Source organism: Phacochoerus africanus, chromosome 1 (assembly GCF_016906955.1).
Source record: "Phacochoerus africanus isolate WHEZ1 chromosome 1, ROS_Pafr_v1, whole genome shotgun sequence".
In the NCBI taxonomy this organism is placed as follows: Eukaryota; Metazoa; Chordata; class Mammalia; order Artiodactyla; family Suidae; genus Phacochoerus; species Phacochoerus africanus.
The window spans coordinates 178,063,275-178,083,331 of record NC_062544.1 but is presented as its reverse complement, the minus strand read 5'-3'; the positions used below and the strand labels follow the sequence as shown (position 1 = coordinate 178,083,331).

General features: G+C 39.1%; 1 pseudogene; it reads right to left on the bottom strand.

The window, feature by feature from the left end:
* LOC125110811 (tubulin alpha-1 chain-like) overlaps nt 1-19,787 on the bottom strand; it is a 124,543-nt pseudogene extending 104,756 nt beyond the window's left edge.
* Nucleotides 19,788-20,057: the final 270 nt, after the last annotated feature.

Genomic DNA, 20,057 nt, shown 5'->3' with positions numbered 1-20,057 from the left:
TAACAATTCTCTCACAGCTGAACAAGACAAAGGCCTTGCCCACAAGGTTCTACCTATCACATAGTGAGCCCACACCAGTTCAACAGTTAAGCCAGTTTGCTCTAGATGAGGCATTTAACGGTGATACAGAGGAGCCTGTAATTTCTGTCCAATTGAGGGGTGTCTCTATGTTTAGACTCAATCTTGAAAGCTCCCATAACTTGCCAAAATCAAGCATGGTTTAAAACTCCCTCTCAAAACACAAGGACTCAGTTTAAATTTCAGAGCTTTCAGAAAAAGGACCAGGTGCTTTGGTCTTAGGATAAGACACATTGTAGAATCTACCACTTAACATCTAAACTTTGAGAAACTGTAGCCAGAAAGGGAAAATTCTTTGAGGTTGATATTAAATGCATTGGCAAAGGATATCAGCATTTTCCAGTGTGAAGTTATTAAAAATTAAGCACATGATAAATTATTATTCATGGCTTGTGGTACAGAACACATCATTGTACTCATATTAACAGTACTATTTTTATTTCTTTACTTTCATTTTTCTTAGACTAATTCATGTAGTTTACTTCTCCTTAAATTAGTTAAATTTCTCCATTTTCAGAATAGTCATATCCAAAGTGGATGTTCTCCAAACAAAATCAGGTAAAAATACCTGCCCTTGAATAAGTTTAGACTTAATAGAGTGCATAGTTTTCTTATTTGCACATATCACTTTTTTTTCATTACTCAGAATAACTTTAATTAAGTTTTAAATTCAGCTCACTTGCATTGAATTTTTCACTGTCTTCCTGAATGCGGACTGGGGAATTTCACTGAGCTGTATTTAGCATATGTCTCCCCAAAGCAAACATTAATAGTCACATCTCCATAAATCAGATTAGACTATTAAGAAAGTAGTAAACTACTTAATCACCTACTCACCAATCATAATAAAACTGAACTTAGTAATTAATGTAGTCAATTTACTAATAGGGCCTTAAACCACTTGGGCCTGGTTTAAGACTTATAAGGTACTGTGGATATTCAGTTTGGTTTAAGCCTTAAGATTCCTTCAGAGATTAATGACATTTTGTTGTGTGTTAGTATTACAGTGTTGCTCAAAATAGGTCAAATGGCATTTTCTTTACTTGTATATCATTTTTTTTTCTGAGGCTGGACGCATCAGAGTTATCTTCTAGGTAGAAATTAGGATGAGATTTAATCAATTGCAGTTCATCTTTGCTTGATTCAATTCTGAACTAAAGCCAGTTTCGATTTGGCCAAAGCCAATGTTTCTAATTTATTATTAGTGCTTTAGCAGTTGACAAATAGGAATGTGTTCTCCAGTTGCAATAACCTTCTTCTAGTGGTGGAGACTTTTGGCACAATAGGCCTCTCTGACTCCCAGGACTGTGTGAGGGTGCAGACAGGTAGAGTGCATCCAGGGTTGGCTTCGAGGGCCCTGCCCTTTGTGTAATGCTCCACTGTGGTCTTGAAATTCTTAATAATTTTTGAGCAAGTGTCCTCCACTTTTATTTTCCACTGTGCCCCACAAATTCTATGGCCTCTAGTTCTTTCTGGATGCCTCCACTTACATGTACAGTCAGAGCATCAGCTGAGCCACTGGCTGGACCTGGTGTGAGGTCTCTCCTTTCTTTTTTCCTTTTCCTGAAGCCACTTTGGCCATTCAGGTGTGTCTTCTGAAAGCAGGCTTCCTTCTTTACAGAATTTTTTGTATTGGGATTTATATGTCGAAGGCAGTAGTATGGAGATTAAGAAATTTATAAGAAGTTAACAGAATTGAACCTGACAAGTTAGTTAAAATCCTCAGAGTTGATACAGGGTTTTTGCACAAAGTAAGCATTTTCTTGGGCTTGCTGCTTCAGTGTGGTTTGCTACCAGACATATATCTACCTTAAAGTTTTGAGGACATAGTATAAAAGAGAGACTAAATAATTCTTAAATTCCTTTCAATTCTAAGATTCTAAAATTCCTTGTGAAATAGACTTAAGAGCAATACATATTTACTTTTTATGTGAAAGTGATTAAAAACAAGTCTTATTTCTTACTGAGAAAAACAATAATAGATACTATTTACCAAATACTTTGTGCCAGGCACTTTGCAGACATGTTTTTCTGAGTCTTACAATAACCCTAAGAGGTTGGGTTATTATCTTCATCACCCCAATGAGTAAATGGAGGCTTGGGGAAGGAAAGTCAGGGCAGCCAGTACTCCAGCTGGCTTGGCTGACTCCCAAGGCCCCCATGCACACCCTCTGCCCTCTATGGCCTCCCATCAATTACATAAGCATAGGACTAACCTCTGAGTCAAGACAGGACTTGCCCAGGGAGTTGAATGTGAGGGTGACCTGGCTGTGACCCTCCCACACCATTGATTCCAAGTCCCATTAGACTGATGTGGTGGCCCGGTGTCTTCTTTCTTCCTCACCTCCGTGTGCATCCCTCAGGCTTTGAGTTGCTGGCTCAGACAACAGGAATGTCCTTTCCTGATAAAAGAGGATTTGTCCTTGGTAGGCTCAGGAGGTACGAGTACTGCTCAGTGAGTCTTCAAGTTGGGGGGGCTTTCTGTGACCTTGAAAAGCTTCCCAAAGTGTTGAGGTGAAAACCATGGGAAAGGGCTGGCTGGGTCTCTTTCTTGTAGGCCTCCTTCCCCTCCTCCCATCTCACTCACACACATTTTCAGGGGAGTTTTAGAATGGATTCTTTAGCTTGCTCTTTCACCATAATTTTTTAAACAAAACATATAAAGAGTTGAGGATGGATCATCTCTTGGAGAGAAATTCTTTTGCATTTCAATTCATTGTCCTTTTAATTAAGGGAATGGAGAAAAAACGCTGCCATGGAAGCATGTACTCAATACATTAGAGAAATAGTTCATTCGTACACAGGAATTACCCCTGTCAAATCAATGAAGCGGGGTCACTGAGCACATAAATTCTGTTACATAATTTTAAGCCAGCAGAGGTGGAGAATGCATCTTCTCTAAAAGTTTGTTTTGAACAGGCCCTAAACTACTGCTGGTTTCTGACAAGCCCTTTCAGCCTATCTGTTATCCCCCAAATTGTTTTCAGCAATTGGAAGGTAAAGGGAATCGAGCCTTCATCTACTCTAATAAAAGAAAAAAATGGGATACTATGTGTAAAACACCCAGTGCCTACCATATGGTGATGGTTTTTAACAGTTAGCTTCCTTGATGATTATGGGGTATCTTATATGGGTCAGTTTCCTCATCTGAATAAGAACATCGTATCAATACTTTTAAGTTTTTTCACCTATAAAATGCAACTACTCAATTAGACTCTTAAGAAAATGTGTCCCAGCTATTGAAATCTTTGATGAAATGTACATTCCTTTGTTTTTCCTTTAAAGTCTTAATTACTCTTAAGAGCATTGCTGTGATGTATTTATACTTTAACAGTAAATTTTTATTCCCAAACTAATCCATACATTTAATGTAATTTATGTCAGATCTAAATGGGACTTTTTTTAGAAGATGGGATGTTAAAAATTTTTTTTCTAAATTTCTTCTGGAATAGGAAACATCCCAAAATAGCCAGGAAAATGTTTATAAAAGAATCATTATGATTGGGAACATGGTACCTAATCAGGAATCATTATGAATTATAATGACTTGGTAAATTAAAACAATGTGTTGGCACCATAGTAAACAGACAGTGGGACTGGGTGTATGTAATAATATGATAAAATTGATGTAATCACTGGTCAGTGGAAGAAGGATATACTACTAAATAATTTTTTTCTGGGAAAACTGACTTACTATTTAGAAAAAATAAAGTTATATTCCTACCTTGTATTATATACAAGATAAGTCCCAGGAGGATTAAAGATTAGAATGAAAGGAAAACGATAAAAACAGAAGAAGTTGTGGATGAAAACAATGAAATCTCAGAAAAACAATGAAATCTTAGGATGGAGAAGAACTTTCAAAGCATGACTGAAGGCAGCAATCGCAAAGGGAAAAGTGGATATCTGAACATTTAAAACTATGGAATGGCAAAATAGAATATGAAGCAAGGTAAAACAGGAATGATAAACTGAGTAAAGTGATGCTTCATATGATTAAAGATAAGGAGCTCTTTCAAGTAAATAACCAAATGATTATCTTTCTCATGGAAAAATGTGCTAGGAACTTAAGTAGGCAATTCAGTAGAGAAGTGCAAATGGCCAAGAAACAACATTAAAATATTTGGTGTTACTTGTAATCAAAGAAAAACAAACTAAAAGTAAAACAAACTGTGCTTAACTGTAGGACTGACAATATCTGGTATAGCCAGGGTATAGGGTAAGAGGCATAGCTAGACCCAGAGTATAGGAGGACATATCTTTCAACTGGGCACATCTTTTTAAAAACTGTATCTTAAAGAAAATGATTGGCTGTGTGTGTAATATATGTACCAAGATGTTTATATTGGAATTTAAAAATAATAGTGAAAAATTGGCAATAGCTCAAATGCTTGGCAAGAGGACATTGGAACAGTTCTACAACAGAATACTCTGTGGAATTTAAGAATGCTAATATGGCTATAAGTTTGTTGAAAGGAGAGTCACTATATATTACTGAGGTTCCCAGTCCCCCTAAAAAGCAAAAGAAAACAATATATCAAGTATGATAACACTTTTTTGTAAAAAATATTTATGTAAATTCAGGAAATAGCTGGGAAGGGTAACTATTTACCTTTTAATGGGAATAAAAACACTTTTCTATGTTTTCAGACTTTAAAAATTTTTTAAATTATAATTGTATCAGATTTCCCTTGTGGTGCAGTGGGTTAAGGATTTAGTATTGTCACTGTAGTGGCTTGGGTTGCTGCTGCTGGGGCATAGTTTTGATGCCTGGCCCAGAAACTTCTATGTGCCATGTGCGTAGACAAAAAAAAAAAAAAAAATATATATATATATATATATATATAATAATTGTAACACAATGAGTTGGAAATAATATTGTAAAATACTAAAACTGTTTTATAGTAAGGTAGCAAAGTTATAGGTGATTTAAAAATTTTTATGTATTTTCCAAAATTTCCATTACTCAAAAATATTAAAAAATAGTTGTATTACTCTTATATTCAGAAAATTAAAAAATTAAAAAGGAAGCAATAAAATCTATATATGTATAAACACACACGCATAAGCCTGGAGCATTATACATCAAAATCTTAATAGTATTTACTTCTATTGATGATAAGTGATTTAAAATGGTTTTATTTTGTTTATATGCATTTATTAAAAAAATGCATATATTACTTGTGGAGTAAATAACAAAATTATGGCTCAAAGCTCCTTTAAAGTTTTATATAATTTATCTTTAAAAACCCCCCACATATCCTAAGAACTTGGAACCAAAAATGAAAATAATATCTGTTTCAGTAGCTTTTGGAAGGGAAAAGTTATTGTGAAAATTTTCAATGTTGTCCCATAACATAATTTGGGACAACATGAAGTGACACGCACTGAGGTTGGGCATCCACGTCATTCACCAAAGTGAGGCTTTTGTTTCTAATCCATGACCTTCATTTGCTGTCACCAACACAGGCTCACATGCATCAACATTTGGAATTGCAAAGCAAGTCTTGATTGATGGGTCCAAAGGGATTTTTAAATTTGGAATCCTGGGGACTATGGAGGATGGGCTTTTGTCTTTGTTCAGGTTTCAGTGTCCTTCTGTGTGGGGTACTGGGCTTTATCCAGGATCCAGGTAATGGTGGTGTTACCGCAAGAATGTTTCCTTAGGCCTGGCTTCCCCTTTGTCTTTTCTTGAGCTGGGTGGTGTGGTTGGTTCCTGGAAGTGGCCACTGAGTGGCTCTTGCTTCTGTTGAGATGATCGGCACTTCAACCAACTCTGAAGTCTCAATTTTCCCTCCACTCTCAAATTGAAAGCAGAGATAGGGAGCCCCTACTTTACACTGAGCTCCCCTGCCTCCCACCTCTCCCCTTCCCAGCTTTCATACCTCTTGTGATGCCAGCAGTATATGATTACAGCAGTTTACCACCCATGGTGTCTGTGTATCTTGGGTTGGGTTGTGCTGCTTGTTAGTTATTTTTCAAATGTGTACATCTTGACATACTCCTTGAGGATAGGATCAATGCCTTTAAATGCTCAGAAATTATTCTGTATTCTTATATGACAGAGGTACCCTGTATAGGGGGAAGTTTATTGTTGGAGGCCACAAATTCTAGTCCAGCTCCTCTGTTACTAAGTGAACCTTGAAAACTCACCTTCCCTTTCATCACCTCGACTTTTTTCTTTCTTGCTTGCTTGCTTTCCTTCCTTCTTTCAAATAAGGAATAGGACTACATTTGGAATCACAGACTGAATTCTAAAGTGCTACTAAACAGAGTGATAACAGCGTGACTGAAGCAGGCCAGCTATAAGAAGACTATTTTTCAAAAGATATATGACTATTTTTCCCACATTTGAGGAAGATTTGGGTACTAGGAACTTACTACATTTTTATAAGAGAAACAGTAATACAAGAGTAGTAACGAATGCAACTCCGCCTCCATACTGGGTGGGGATTGTGGCAGACTGAGTGCTTATGATCAGTGTTTTCCTGTTGATTGTTGCCATGTTGGAACTGGGGCCAGGCTAAGTCCTTCAGGGTTTTGTTTGTTTTTTGTTTTTTGTTTTTTAATCTTTTTAGGGCAGCGTTTGCTTCATAAGGAAGTTCCCAGGCTAGGGGTCAAATCGGAGCTACAGTTGCTATCCTATGCCACAGCCACAGATCCGAGCTGCGTCTGTGACCTACACCACAGCTCATGGCAATGCCAGTTCCTAAACCCACTGAACGAGGCCAAGGGTTGAGGGATTGAACCTGTGTCATCATGGATACCAGTCAGATTTGTTTCCACTGAGCCACAGTGGAAACTCTGTAAATAGAATTTGAAAACTGTGGAAGGCAAACACTTCTACAGAACCCATCCAGTCTGAGGGTTGAACATCGGTGTTTCTGTCCTCCAGGCCATCTAGAAGTTTTATTGCTCAATTGTTCCACTCCATCTGACTGAGAGCACTGTTACGTGAGCTTGGATGGGCTCCTTACCAATTTCCCTGAACTGATTTTTAAGAAAATGCGCATTTTATCAGGAGTATTATTTAAGATATTGAAATTCCTTTCTACATGTCCAAGGATGAAACAATAATGCCTATAAAAGAAGCTTGACATTGCACAAAGTCTGTGCTTTGCTTGAGTCTCAGAATCATAGGCAATCAGAGCTGGTATGATGGTAGAGGGAAAGCTGGTGGTGTGTAATATAACATAGAGGCTGGCTGGAGGACACGTTAAACAACTATAGACAAACAATCCGAAGAAGTGCAGGAGATGTGAAGGAGGGGTAGATGGTGAATGAAGGCACCCCTTTGATCTTCTGTCTACAGAGAGGCAATGGGAACAATGTCCTTCCTCTCACACACTTCTTTTGCCTTTAGGACTGAACATTTGCTTTCAATGTTAACAGTTACATCGCATGCTTTTATTATACCATTGTCTAAAATATTGCCGAGGCTCTAACCATTGTAATTTATCTTTTGTATGATATAATTTGGAGCCGCTCAGGCCAGAAAGGAACATCTGTATTGAAAGGTTGAACTCGACACGGTTTAGAGTCCTACACTGGGCCCGTTCTAAGGTCAGCATCCTCATAAACTTCGTTATCACTGTTGGTTTTTATTCATTCTATTTGACATATTAAGCTTCTGTATCTTGGCATAAAGGACACAATATTGCAGCATATTGGCAAGCTCATTTGCTTTTCCCAGCTAGTGTTGTGTCCAAATACCAATCCCCAGGGATAAACACGTGTATATCGACTGCAGGAAAATGAAGCTTAGCAGCAGGTGGCCTTTTGCTGCCTAATGAACATGGCAATCTGTTACTATCACTGCCGCGCTTTTCACCAGACAATTAGGCAACTAAGCATGTAATTATTCAGGCCAACGAGAAGAGGCTCTCCTCTAATTTCATCTTTTCATTGCTGTTTACTCACCCACACTCCCCTCATTAGCGAGAGATTTTCCAGTCTATGCTAATTGGTTTCAATAACATTCATTTCAGTTGAAAGAGAACGATTCCGTTAATTGAGAATCGAAAGAATCTTTTCATTTTAAGTGCGTCCTGCTATGGAAATCTGAATACTCTCAACAGGTTCGAGCTAATGAAATTAAGTCACACAGCCATTAGTGGTGTAATAGAAATAAAGTAATTTATTTTCATTGAAGCATGTGCTATAGGTCCAGAACAATTAATATAGCTTGAAGAGAATAATAATTTGGAAAAAAATAGATTGAGGATAAACAAGGTGATTTCCCTTAGAATGGCTTGTTTAATTCTTGATTTAAACCCCTTGTCCATTTGGTTCCACTTTCGTAGCGTTTAAAGTGAAGAGAACTCATTTGTAAAATGACGCTTTTCTAGTTGTATATGAAAAGCCCTGCTATTTCCTATAGCAGCCACTTAAATGTCTCGAAGATGATTCACTTGGTTAGCTGTATTGGATATTTTAAACCAAATGTGGTTATAAAACTTTTACAGCAAAACAATTAGTCAACCTGAGTATTTTGGTCTTCTTTATGTAGCATCAGCGTATTTACATGTGTGTGATTTAGAATTGTACTGAGTTTCGTGTCACAGCTATTATCATTTGATGATCTTTGGAATTCATCACAGGTATTATGATATTCAGGCACTGCAGTGTCAGTGCCAGGAACAGGCAGAGGCAGAATTTTAAAAATGAGGTGTTAACAAATGTATTTATACAAAAAACATACTCCTCCAAAGGAACTAAATAATCAAAGAAAAATCTTAAGTGTAAATAAAATAAAAGACTTTCGTTTGGGCTGCCTGTTATACTTCTGTATTGACAAGATGCCCTGGATTAGAAAACTAGTATATTTTCTCACCAGCAAGAATTTATTTTTAAAGCAAATCTCTTCCAGTTTCAGAGGGTGAAATATTGAATATATTACTCTCACATATACAAAAATGTACCTATATCATGACATTTTTACCAAAATTCTCATATCTTATTTAGTTGTTTTTTTTTTAATGGAATAATCAATATGGAACCATTTGGGCTGCTGTCAGACTAGGTGCCTGTGTATAAAATTCCCTTTTCTTCTCACACAAGGAACCAGAGTTCTGCTGTGGCCATTAGTATATAGTGCAGGTCTGCCTGTTTCTAGAAGCTACTGTGGGTGGGTGGGTGGGAAGGTGGGCAGGGATGGTGTGTTATGCAAATGTTATGTCTGTTTTTTTTTAGTTAGATTCAAAAATGCATAATGGGGACAGACTTACAAAATAATACACTGCATAGCATTATGAATATTTCAAAGAATTATTTCTTTATTTTGTGCATAGCTCAGAGTGCTGACATTTGATTTATAGCTGCATGGATGTACCTGGGGTTGCTAAGGTTACCCAATTTCATTCACCCATAGATATTTGAGATCTACATAATGCCATCACATCCTCCACTGCATTTCAAAGTGATGTTGATAAATGGTGCCTTCCTTAGATGATATTTCCATTTAGATGTGATATATCTCATGATTTCTGTCTTTTAAAATATTGTGGTGGATGAAATTTTACATTATGTGCATATACAGAAAGCAGGGATACATATTTTTTTTCAGTTTCAAAGGTTCAAAAAACTGTGAAGAGTGGGCTTCCCCTCCCCCTTCCCCACCCTGCTCCTATTCCCATATGTTAAGGCTTACTGTGACTAATATTGAGTTCTTTTTTTTTTTTTAAGAAAAAAAAAACCCTCCACATTACTGTTTGTCTTATGTTTAGAGATATAACAAAAGACTAGCTAGTCACCTGCAATCGTTTTTATGATGTTTCATACCTTTGCAACAAAGGCTCAAGTTTTTCTAAAAAATAAAAACGTCTTTTGAGTTTTTGTTAACAAACCTATGGAAGTTATTTTTTCCAACAGATCTTTTTAGAAGTAGCACTTATAAGATTCTCTCTCTCTCTCTCTCTGTATATATATATATACACACACACACGTATATACACATACACATATATATGTATGCATATATATAATTTATAATATATATTTTGTCACTGCTTACAGTGATCACTGACCTTTTAGCTTGTGATGTACCCCAGTTCTAGGAAGAAGTCTGCGTCAGGGTCTCCCAACTTCAAAGGAAACAGAAATCAGACTTATGGAAGAAAATCATTAAAAACTCAGAATACCCATAAATTTTGCAAGAATAGACTTGGCTTCCTGGGGCAATCAAATTTCTGGTGGAGAAAGATGAACACATACAAAGATCTTATGAAGGACTAAACTGTGGATTACATGGTTTCATTTCTCCCTGACCAGCTGGGTTGAGTTCTGAGAACTCAGTTTTTTTACTTTGCTCATCTAAGTGAGAAAACAGTAATGGAAAAGACTGGGATGATGAAACTCAGGCAGGATTTATAGGGGGCTGTGGTTAAGGCCTCTTCACAATGTTTTTTGGAAGGAAACAGAGACAGGTTGGCTAGGAGTAAAGGATGGGGAGTAAAAGGGTGGAACAAAGAGGTGGTTGGGAGGAGACCACTGGACTGTGGAGGGGCTAGGAGGGGTGAAGGGCCAAGAGAGTGGAGAATGACAGAAGAGATAACTTTCCAATGGGCTGAGAGGAAGCTGCAAAGTGTGATGAGCCACACCTAATGAGGTTCTGTGTTATGAACATTTTCAGAAGATTACAACATGGTGGACTGCAAACCTGCTTTGTTAAGGCTGTACGGTGTTAAAATTATTTTGAATTAACTGCAACATTTACACATTGGAAGGTTTCACTGAAGACTTTTGAGTTTTGGATACTTCTGCAAAATCAGATCTAGCAACACTCGATCTGCATTCCTGAATGGAAAAATTAAATGGAGCTGAGGAGCATCTGACCCCTTTACAAGACTCTCCAGGCTGCCATGGTCCCCTCCTCACCCCTTGAGCCCACCTCCTCACATTAATACATGTTCCTTTGGACAGGTGAGAGCACTCCTGCTGGGCTCCTGTACTCATATGACTCTGCAACTCCTTTTTCTGGCACCTAATACCTGGAAGATAGTTGATGATCAATAAATATTTGTTGAGTGAATGGAAGATAATGCTTATTGTACTATGTACATGCAGGTCTGTTCTCCCTGGAAGATTGAGATCTTGTAGGGTAAAGACTGTCTTATTCATCTTTGCATCTTCAGTGTCAACACAGCAGAGTAAATATTTAATAAACATTGGTTCAGTGTTGCACATGTATTTTGAGGCCAAGCAGTTGCTCTCTGTGTATGGAGAAAAAATCTTACATGTGAGAGATGGAAGAGAGTAGGTCTGCTAAGCTGGTGGCCAAGGGAAGCCAAGCAAGAGGATGCAGCCTGGGCCAGGATAACTAAGGGGCTGCCAGCCTCTGAGCATAGAGCACATGCTCAGAGTATGCTGATCTCATATGGTCATTAACTCTCAGGATATCAGAGTAAGTTTCTGGAAGATATGTCCTCTTTGGTTGCCCCTCCTGCCTTTAGTTTTATTTCTCTTGGCCAACTTGATCTGCCTTTGGACACTTTCTTCTTTGTCTTTAGATTATGATTCACTTTTTACCCTTTATTTGCCCCTCCCTTGAGTCTGATTACTTAGCTCTTCATTTTCCAATATTAGCCATCTCCAAATTGACAATGCCAAATTTTTTACTTTTCTGCCAAATGTTTGGCTCAGATTTAAAGCAGAGAAGGGGTAGTAATGGGGGGGGTAGGGAAGAAAAGGGAATTAGAATCGTCTATTCACCTTTGGTGTTCCGTTCATAATTCCTGAGCAAGACCACTTGCCAAAAAGACTGTCTGGGAGGCCATCAGGAACACAGGTTCAGGTGCCAGATTTCTTGGGTTTGTGTTCTCTCTGCCTCTTATTAGGTCTGTGACTTTGGGTAAACTAACCTCTCTGACTTCAGTGTCTTCATTTATAAAATGAAAATAATCATAGCATGACTCAGAATGTCCTTGTGAAGACTGAATGAGTAAATATGGGTGCAGTAAAAGAAAGAAAGGAAGAAAGAAAGAAAGGAAGAAAGGAAGAAAGGAAGAAAGAAAGGAAGAGGAAGAAAGGAAGAAAGAAAGAAAGAAAGAAAAAGAAAGAAAGAAAAGGAAATAGTGCTGGCATATAGTAAATGCTCAATAGATGCCAGCTGTTTCATCTCAGTCACTTGTTTAGCCTCATTCCCCAGCCCTTTGGGTGGTTCCATGACTGCCTAATCACCAGTTACACAAACACTTCTTCCCTAAGTATTTTTAGGATTTTTGGGTATAATAAATTATTTGAAGGTAAAAGTGTTAACCTGGATTAAATAATTAGAATGAAAGATAATTATGCCTCTGTCATTTATCATCACAGTGTTGTTTCAGGTATTGGTGGTGATTATCAGGGTCTTCTAGAAGTCTCTCCAATGATGCTGTAAGTATAGATTCAGAGTCTCTTATTTGGAATCCAGAAATTCAAAAATCTCTGAAAATTGTTTTATTTTTCTCCACAATCTTTGGCAGCAAGATTTGACCTGCATTTATTTGTTAAACCTGCCCTGGGCTGACAAGCTATTTTCAATCCTTAAGTATAGTAAATATTCTACATTTTATATAACAATATTATATTTAATTATAGGTACTCTCCCAAACCCTACTCTAGGTGTTATATGACATATGATGTATGCACTAGACTATATAAAATTTGAAAAATTCTGAATCCCAAAGCAATCTGTGTCTAACAGTTTGAGGGTCTCTGTAATCATATCTACACTCTTGTTTGGAACCAGAGGAATACTAAGTTTTACTTATTTTTCACTCACTCATCCCTCTCCCATTCCAAGCACAGTGTTCTGGATCACTCATTCATTAAATTAATTTACTGAGTAAATTTACTTTTTTTATTACTCAATGAATTTATTACATTTGTAGTTGTACAATGATCATAACAATCCAGTTTTATAGGATTTCCACCCCACAACCCCAGCACATCCCCTCACCCCCCTGAACTGTCTCCTGTGGAAACCGTAAGTTTTTCAAAGTCTGTGAGTCAGTATCTGTTCTGCAAAGAAGTTCATTCTGTCCTTTTTTCAGACTCCACATGTCAATGATAGCATTTGATGTTGGTGCCTCATTGTCTGACTGACTTCACTTAGCATGATAATTTCTAGGTCCCTCCATGTTGCTGAAAATCCCAGTATTTCATTCCTTTTAATGGCTGAGTAATAGTCCATTGTGTATATGTACCACCTCTTCTTGATCCACTCCTCTGTCCGTGGACATTTAGGTTGTTTCCAGGTCTTGGCTATTGCAAATAGTGCTGCAATGAACATCAGAGTACATGTGTCCTTTTGGGTCATGGTTTTCTCTGGATAGATGCCCAGGAGTGAGAATGCTGGATCAAATGGTAGTTCTATTTTGAGTTTTCTGAGGAATCTCCATACTGTTTTCCACAGTGGTTGCACCAATTTACAATCCCACCAACAGTGTACTAGGGTTCCTTTTTCTCCACACCCTCTCCAGCACTTATTGTTTGTAGACTTTTGGATGATGGCCATTCTGACTGGTGTAAGGTGGTACCTCATGGTGGTTTTGATTTGCATTTCTCTAATAATGAGTAATGTTGAACCTCTTTAATGTGTTTTTTGGCCATCCATATGTCTTCTTTGGAGAACTGTCTATTTAGATCTTCTGCCCATTTTTTTATGGAGTTGTTTGTTTTTTTTGGTGTTGAGCTGTATGAGGTGTTTATAAATTTTTGAGATTAATCCCTTGTCAGTCAATTCATTTGCAAATATTTTCTTCCATTCTGTGGGTTGTCTTTTCATTTGGTTTAGGGTTTCCTTTGCTGTGCAGAAACTTTTAAGTTTAATTAAGTCCCATTTGTATATTTTTGTTTTTACCGTCATCACTCTAAGAGGTGGATCTGAGAAGATGTTGCTGTCGTTTATGTCAGAGAGTGTTTGGCTAAATGCCAGAGGCCATTCTAGGCTCTCAAATGCAGTGAAGCTTTGGTCCTTGTTTTCATGGATTTTATACTCTACCTGGAGAAGAGACAGAGTAAGGAAATAAGAGCATCTCAATTGTTTTAAAGATCAGCTCAGTGCATTTTATAATACAATGATGGGGTAGAGGATTACTCTGCATGCTAGGAGTGTGTGTATGTGAAGTCATTTTAGACAGGCTGGTTAAGGAAGATCTCTCTGAGTGGTGACGTTTGGATGGAAACCTGAATGATTAGAACAAATCAGCCATGCAATGAGCTGGGCAAGTATGTTTCAGGAGGAACAAATAGTATCTATAAAATCCCAAGTCCAGAATGAGCTAGATAGTTTGCAGAAATGGAAAGAAGACGTTTGTAGCTGGGGCAACACTGAGTTCTGATGGAGAAAGGTATAAGATGTGATCAGACATGATTTCATAGTCCTTGTGGGTCAGGGAAGCTATTTGGATTTTATTCTATATGTAATGGATTTTAAACAAGGAAATCACATAGAAGTCTTATGTTTTCAAAATATGCTAATGACTGTTATACATATGTGTTGTATTTTCTGGAATGAATGCATAGATCAACTACAAGTTAGAGAACCTCAAATATCAGTGACCTAAATGAGGTAGTTTATTTCTCTTATGCTTAGTAGGTAATTCCACGGCTGATGTTCGGGCTCAGCTAGAAGAAAAACATAGACTATGACCTTTTTTGGCTATCTGGTCCACTATTCCTAACTGTAGCCTTTATCTTTATGGTCCAAAATAGCAGCAAGAGCTCCAGCCATTGCATCTGTCTTCCTGGCAGCAGGGTAGATAAAGTGGGAAAGAACATATGCAAATTGTCTTGGAAGCTGACATATGACACCTCTGCTTAAATCTCTTAAGCCAGAACTTAGTCCTACTGTCACAATTAACTGTAAAGAAAGCTAGGAAATATAGTCTTTCCTCTGGGTCTCTATGTGAGCTAAAACTCAGGAGTTTTACTACTATAGAAGAGGGAAAGAATGGGAGTTCCCATCATGGTGCAGTGGTTAACGAATCCGACTAGAAACCATGAGGTTGTGGGTTCGGTCCCTGCCCTTGCTCAGTGGGTTAACGATCCGGCGGCGTTGCCGTGAGCTGTGGTGTAGGTTGTAGACGTGGCTCGGATCCCGCATTGCTGTGGCTCTGGTGTAGGCCGGTGGCTACAGCTCCGATTCAACCCCTAGCCTGGGAACCTCCATATGCCGTGGGAGTGGCCCAAGAAATAGCAAAAAAAGACACACACACACACACACAAAAGAAAAAAAAAAGAAGAGGGAAAGAAGATATTGAGGATCATTTAGTAATCTCTCTGCCATATACTTTTATTGTTATTTTATTTTTTAAATTAGAGTATAGTTGATTTACAGTGTTGTGTCAATTTCTGCTATAAAGCATAGTGACCCAGTCATACATAAATATACATTCTTTTTCTCATACTATCTTATTAACTCATTAAAGCTGGAAGTGACTTAAAGATCTGCTAAATCAACCCCTCCTGTGGTACCATTTTTACAGTTGCTTTAACTGAGCTCCAGAAGGTAACATGAAGAATCCATAGTCTCTTGGAGAGTCACCAGCTCCACTGAGGGGAGCATGCAGCCTCCTTGAGTCATCTTAGCAGGAGCCAGGCTGATCCTCTCACCAGTTATATGATTCCCCAGCCCCCTACTCCATCACACAATAAACAACAGCCAATGAAACTGGGTGGAATGAGTGGCTTTGAGTGTTTTTAAAGTTATTTATTTATTTATTTATTTTTGTCTTTTGTCCTGTTAGGGCTGTACATTCGGCATATGGAAGTTCCCAGGCTAGGGGTCTAATCGGAGCTGTAGCCGCCAGCCTCAGCCATAGCTGCAGCAACATCAGATCCGAGCCTTGTCTGTGACCTACACCACAGCTCTCAGCAACGCCAAATTCTTAACCCACAACCAGGGATCAAACCTGCAACCTCATGGTTCCTAGTCGGATTGCTACAACGGGAACTCCTAAAGTTTTTTAGTTAAAAAATTTTTTTCTAAAAAAATTTTAATTTTTTTCTGCTGTACAGCAAGGGGACCAAGTTCCTCTTACACGTATACATTTTTTTAAGTTTATGTTTTTATGGTAACATGGGGAGACTTCTAGGTGGCTGACAAAGATTTTTTTTTTTTTTGCTGTGCCCATGCCATCTGGAAGTTCTTGGGCCAGGGATCAAACCTGTGCTACAGCAACTACCTAAGCCACTGCAGTGACAATGCCAGATCCTTAACCTGCTGTGCCACAAAGGAACTCCTTGAGTATTGTTTTTTTGTTTGTTTGTTTTAATGCCAACCTCAAAAGCCTAGGAAGCATCAATCTAAAAAGTTACTATTGAGAAAGCTTATCTATGAGTTCCTCAAAGGGGGATCTTTGAGGTCATGGTCAGCAAGTACTAGGTTTAGATCAGGGATGGGCCTTTAACAGGTGGGGTCTTCCAGCTCCCAGAATCAGTTTTCATTTTTCTCCTTTTCTTTCTTATTTTTAAAAATATTCATGCCCCGATGAGCAACGAATTCCCTGGAGCAGAATAGAGATGACCCCATGGAGCACTGAGCTCTGTTGATGGGAATTGCTTTTACCTTCTGGAAAGAGAATAGGCCACAAAGGATCAATCTTTTCTCTGTTGTATCTCTTTCAAGTTGAACTGCATTGGACAATGAGTGGATTAAAAAAAAATCCTATGGCCTGGTGTGCCTCAGATGCATTTGCCAATTTTAACATCATTCTCCAAGTTATATAAAACTGGAGAATAAATGCCCAAGCCTTCTGTATGGTGAGCAGTTTACTTTCCAGGCAGGGATCACATTTGTAACAAATCTTCTCAGAGATGCATTTTGTAAGTGAAGTGAAGAAATCATTAGTGAAGCAATATTTGAAGAAGCAGACTGGCCCAGTTCTGAAAGCAACTCTATTTTAACCTTTAAAAGATATCATTTTACTTACCAGGCTGCTTATTACAATTACACAGTGTTTTCCTTGGCCCCTGGCTCCATTAAACATATGTTTTATAGCAAGTTCTCAATTACATTATCCTGACAGGCTGGCTCATAAGGGCATGTTATAAAGTAGAGAGACTGCAAAGCGCTAAACTGGCCCTCATTAAGTTTATAGTTTTATTACCTTGTTTAGGGCACTTTTTCTTCCCTTCCTCTCACCGGCTTTCTTTTGTGACATTTAATTTATAAGAGGCAAGGGGAAGCGGCCGAAACAGCTCAGTTGGGAGAGTGTTAGGCTGAAGAGGCAAGAGGATACTCTTAGCTTCATAGCTGGTAAACTTGCTGGCAAGAGGCATTTGAAAGATGGGCATTTAGCTATGGGGTACTCATCCTACAACCCCCTCCCCCGAACATAAATTGCTTTTCCTTCCCCCAAATGTTGTCTCCTATGTTGATTCCCTTTGGTGTTAAACATCAGTGGACTGCGCATTTTGTTCTGACCGGTTGCTCTTAGATAGAGATGAGATCTTCACAAGCTTGCAGGACGCACTTAGATCAACGGACGTTTAATAAATGATGTGCATTACCTCCTCCAGCTGGCTGTCTTTGCTGATCTGTGTGAGCCAGTTCCTTTGCACCAGCCCACAGTCAGCCTCTTAGAGAGGTCAGGCTGGATTCGCTCACCGCAGCACTCAGGTCAGCCGAACTATTTTAATTTATGGAACATTACACATGCATAAATATATTTATATCTCCATACTCTGACAAGGGAATTAAATCAGCTTGAATTTATGTAAAATGTGTTATCATTATTGGACAAGGAAGGAGGATTGTGCTCGGATGCACAAATATCATCTGGCCACTGCTAATTATAGGCACATAAAAAATGGCTGGTGGTTGCTTCTGAACCCAGACAGAATCCGTGGATGTTGATTATGAAGAGCTATTATATATTGATAGGTTTGGATTTATTACTGAAAGTATAAACTGATTGCTCCAGATTGCATGGTAGTCGGACACTGGGGAATCGGTCTTGGAGCTGTTAGACCAGGGTAATCTATCAGGAGGAGGGGAGTGTATTCTATCAATTAAGGAACAAGCAATTCTACTGATTTGCTATTGGCAGGCTAATAGAGGTAATGGGTTTTCCTAGACAGTCCAGGTACTGTACAGCCGAGTTGGGGAATATAGTGACATTAGATAAATAGAAGAGCAGTTCATTAAACCTGAATGAAGCCTGTGATGGGGTGAGAGAGATGGAGGACCCATGCCTATGGTATGTCCTGTGTGTGGGCCTTTTGGATGGGGCGAAGCGGCCAACAAGAATGTGGATGCCTTTTGCCATTGATGTTCATGGGATGTGCACAGGAACTCGGGTATGAAAGCATCTCAGCAGTATATCAGCTAGTGTCAAAACAGTGCTGCATTAAACACAACCTAAAAAAATCTCAGTGGCTTGAACAGCAAATGCTTATCTTTCTGGCTCATGGGTGTGTGGATAATTGGGGGTTTGCCTGATCTGGGCTCAGGATACTGGGAGGTTTGGCTTTACCCCAGGTGTGTCGTTCTTTTGCCCAGATGGGCAGGACAGCTGCTAGCCAGGGCACCTTCTTCCATGGCTTTGTCAAATGCATGGAGTCCAAGTTAAACTCTGCAGGCACATTCCCACCTCTGCTAGATTCAAGTCCACCCGTGTCCCAGTGGTCAAAGGAAGTCCCATGATGAAGCCAACATCCAGGGGTAGGGAAGCATACTGAGCCTGCAACAAGGGTATGAAAGTATAATTGTATTACAAGGGATGGAGTTCCCGTCGTGGCTCAGTGGTTAACGAATCCGACTAAGAACCAAGAGGTTGAGGGTTCAATCTCTGGCCTTGCTCAGTGGGTTAAGGATCCAGCGTTGCTGTGAGCTGTGGTGTAGGTTGCAGACTCTGTTCGGATCCCACATTGCTGTGGCTCTGGCGTAGGCAGGCGGCTACAGCTCGGATTAGACCCCTAGCCTGGGAACCTCCATATGCCTCAGGAGTGGCCCAAGAAATGGCAAAAAGACAAAAAAAAAAAAACCCAAAAAACAAAACAAAACAAAAAAACCAAAGAACAAAACAAAAAAAAGGAGCAAAAAAATGTGATCAGCAATCTAACTACACTATGCTGTCTTTTGCTGCACGGCACCTTCTGTAGCTGAGTTTGGATCCCTCTCCCCTTCTTATTTGCCCCCTGTTCGGGGCAGTGCCACTGTTTGTCCCTTGTCTCCAGAAGCAGACGTTATTCTTTAATCCTGCTTCTCTTCAGGTAGTGAGTCAGTGTATACTGTAGCATATAAACCAACATTTCTTGTAAACTGAACTCAATTTTTAGAATAAAGACTGCACTACTGCCACTTTTTACTGTAGAATTCACCCCAGTGAGTCCCTTTGCTCTCCCAAATAAGTCTCTCTTTGTTTCCTTTAAGCAAAGGCTGAGGAACCAAAGGTAATAAAGATGTAGCTGCAGCCCACGTGAAGTGAGGCAGAGAGGACAGGGAGTGCCAGCTCCCTCAGCAGCGAGAACGAGTGAACAATGCAGGTGGCATCTTAGAGTCTGCATGGCTCCCCCCTGAATGTGTCCTATGTTAGTGCCTCTCTGCCAGGTAGTGAAAAAAGTTTACCTGAATATAAACTCAATGAAGGCAGGAATTTTTGGTCTGCCATGTCCATTGTCATATCCCCCGCACTATAACCAGATGCTGGTTCATGGTGGGCTCTCAATGAATTAATTGAATGAATGAATGGAGGTGAAATCAGTTCTACTTTTGGGACAACCATGGTCTCTAATGATGTCCAAATTTAGAATGTAAATAGACAGCTCATCACTTCTTTCCATTTAAGGTGTGGGAGGGGTAACCTTGAAAGATGGGGGAGTAGAGAGGAGAAAAAGTAGCCCTGGAAACTCAGCTTGGAGACAGGGGGACAGAGAGGAAAAGGGCTAGAACATCTGCTCTCTGTTCTGCCTTAAATAGCAAGCATGTTGTAGCTCACTGTCTTGTCTCACCGCAACTGGCCCTCCTGTAAGGCTTATAGACACTGCTAGTCCAC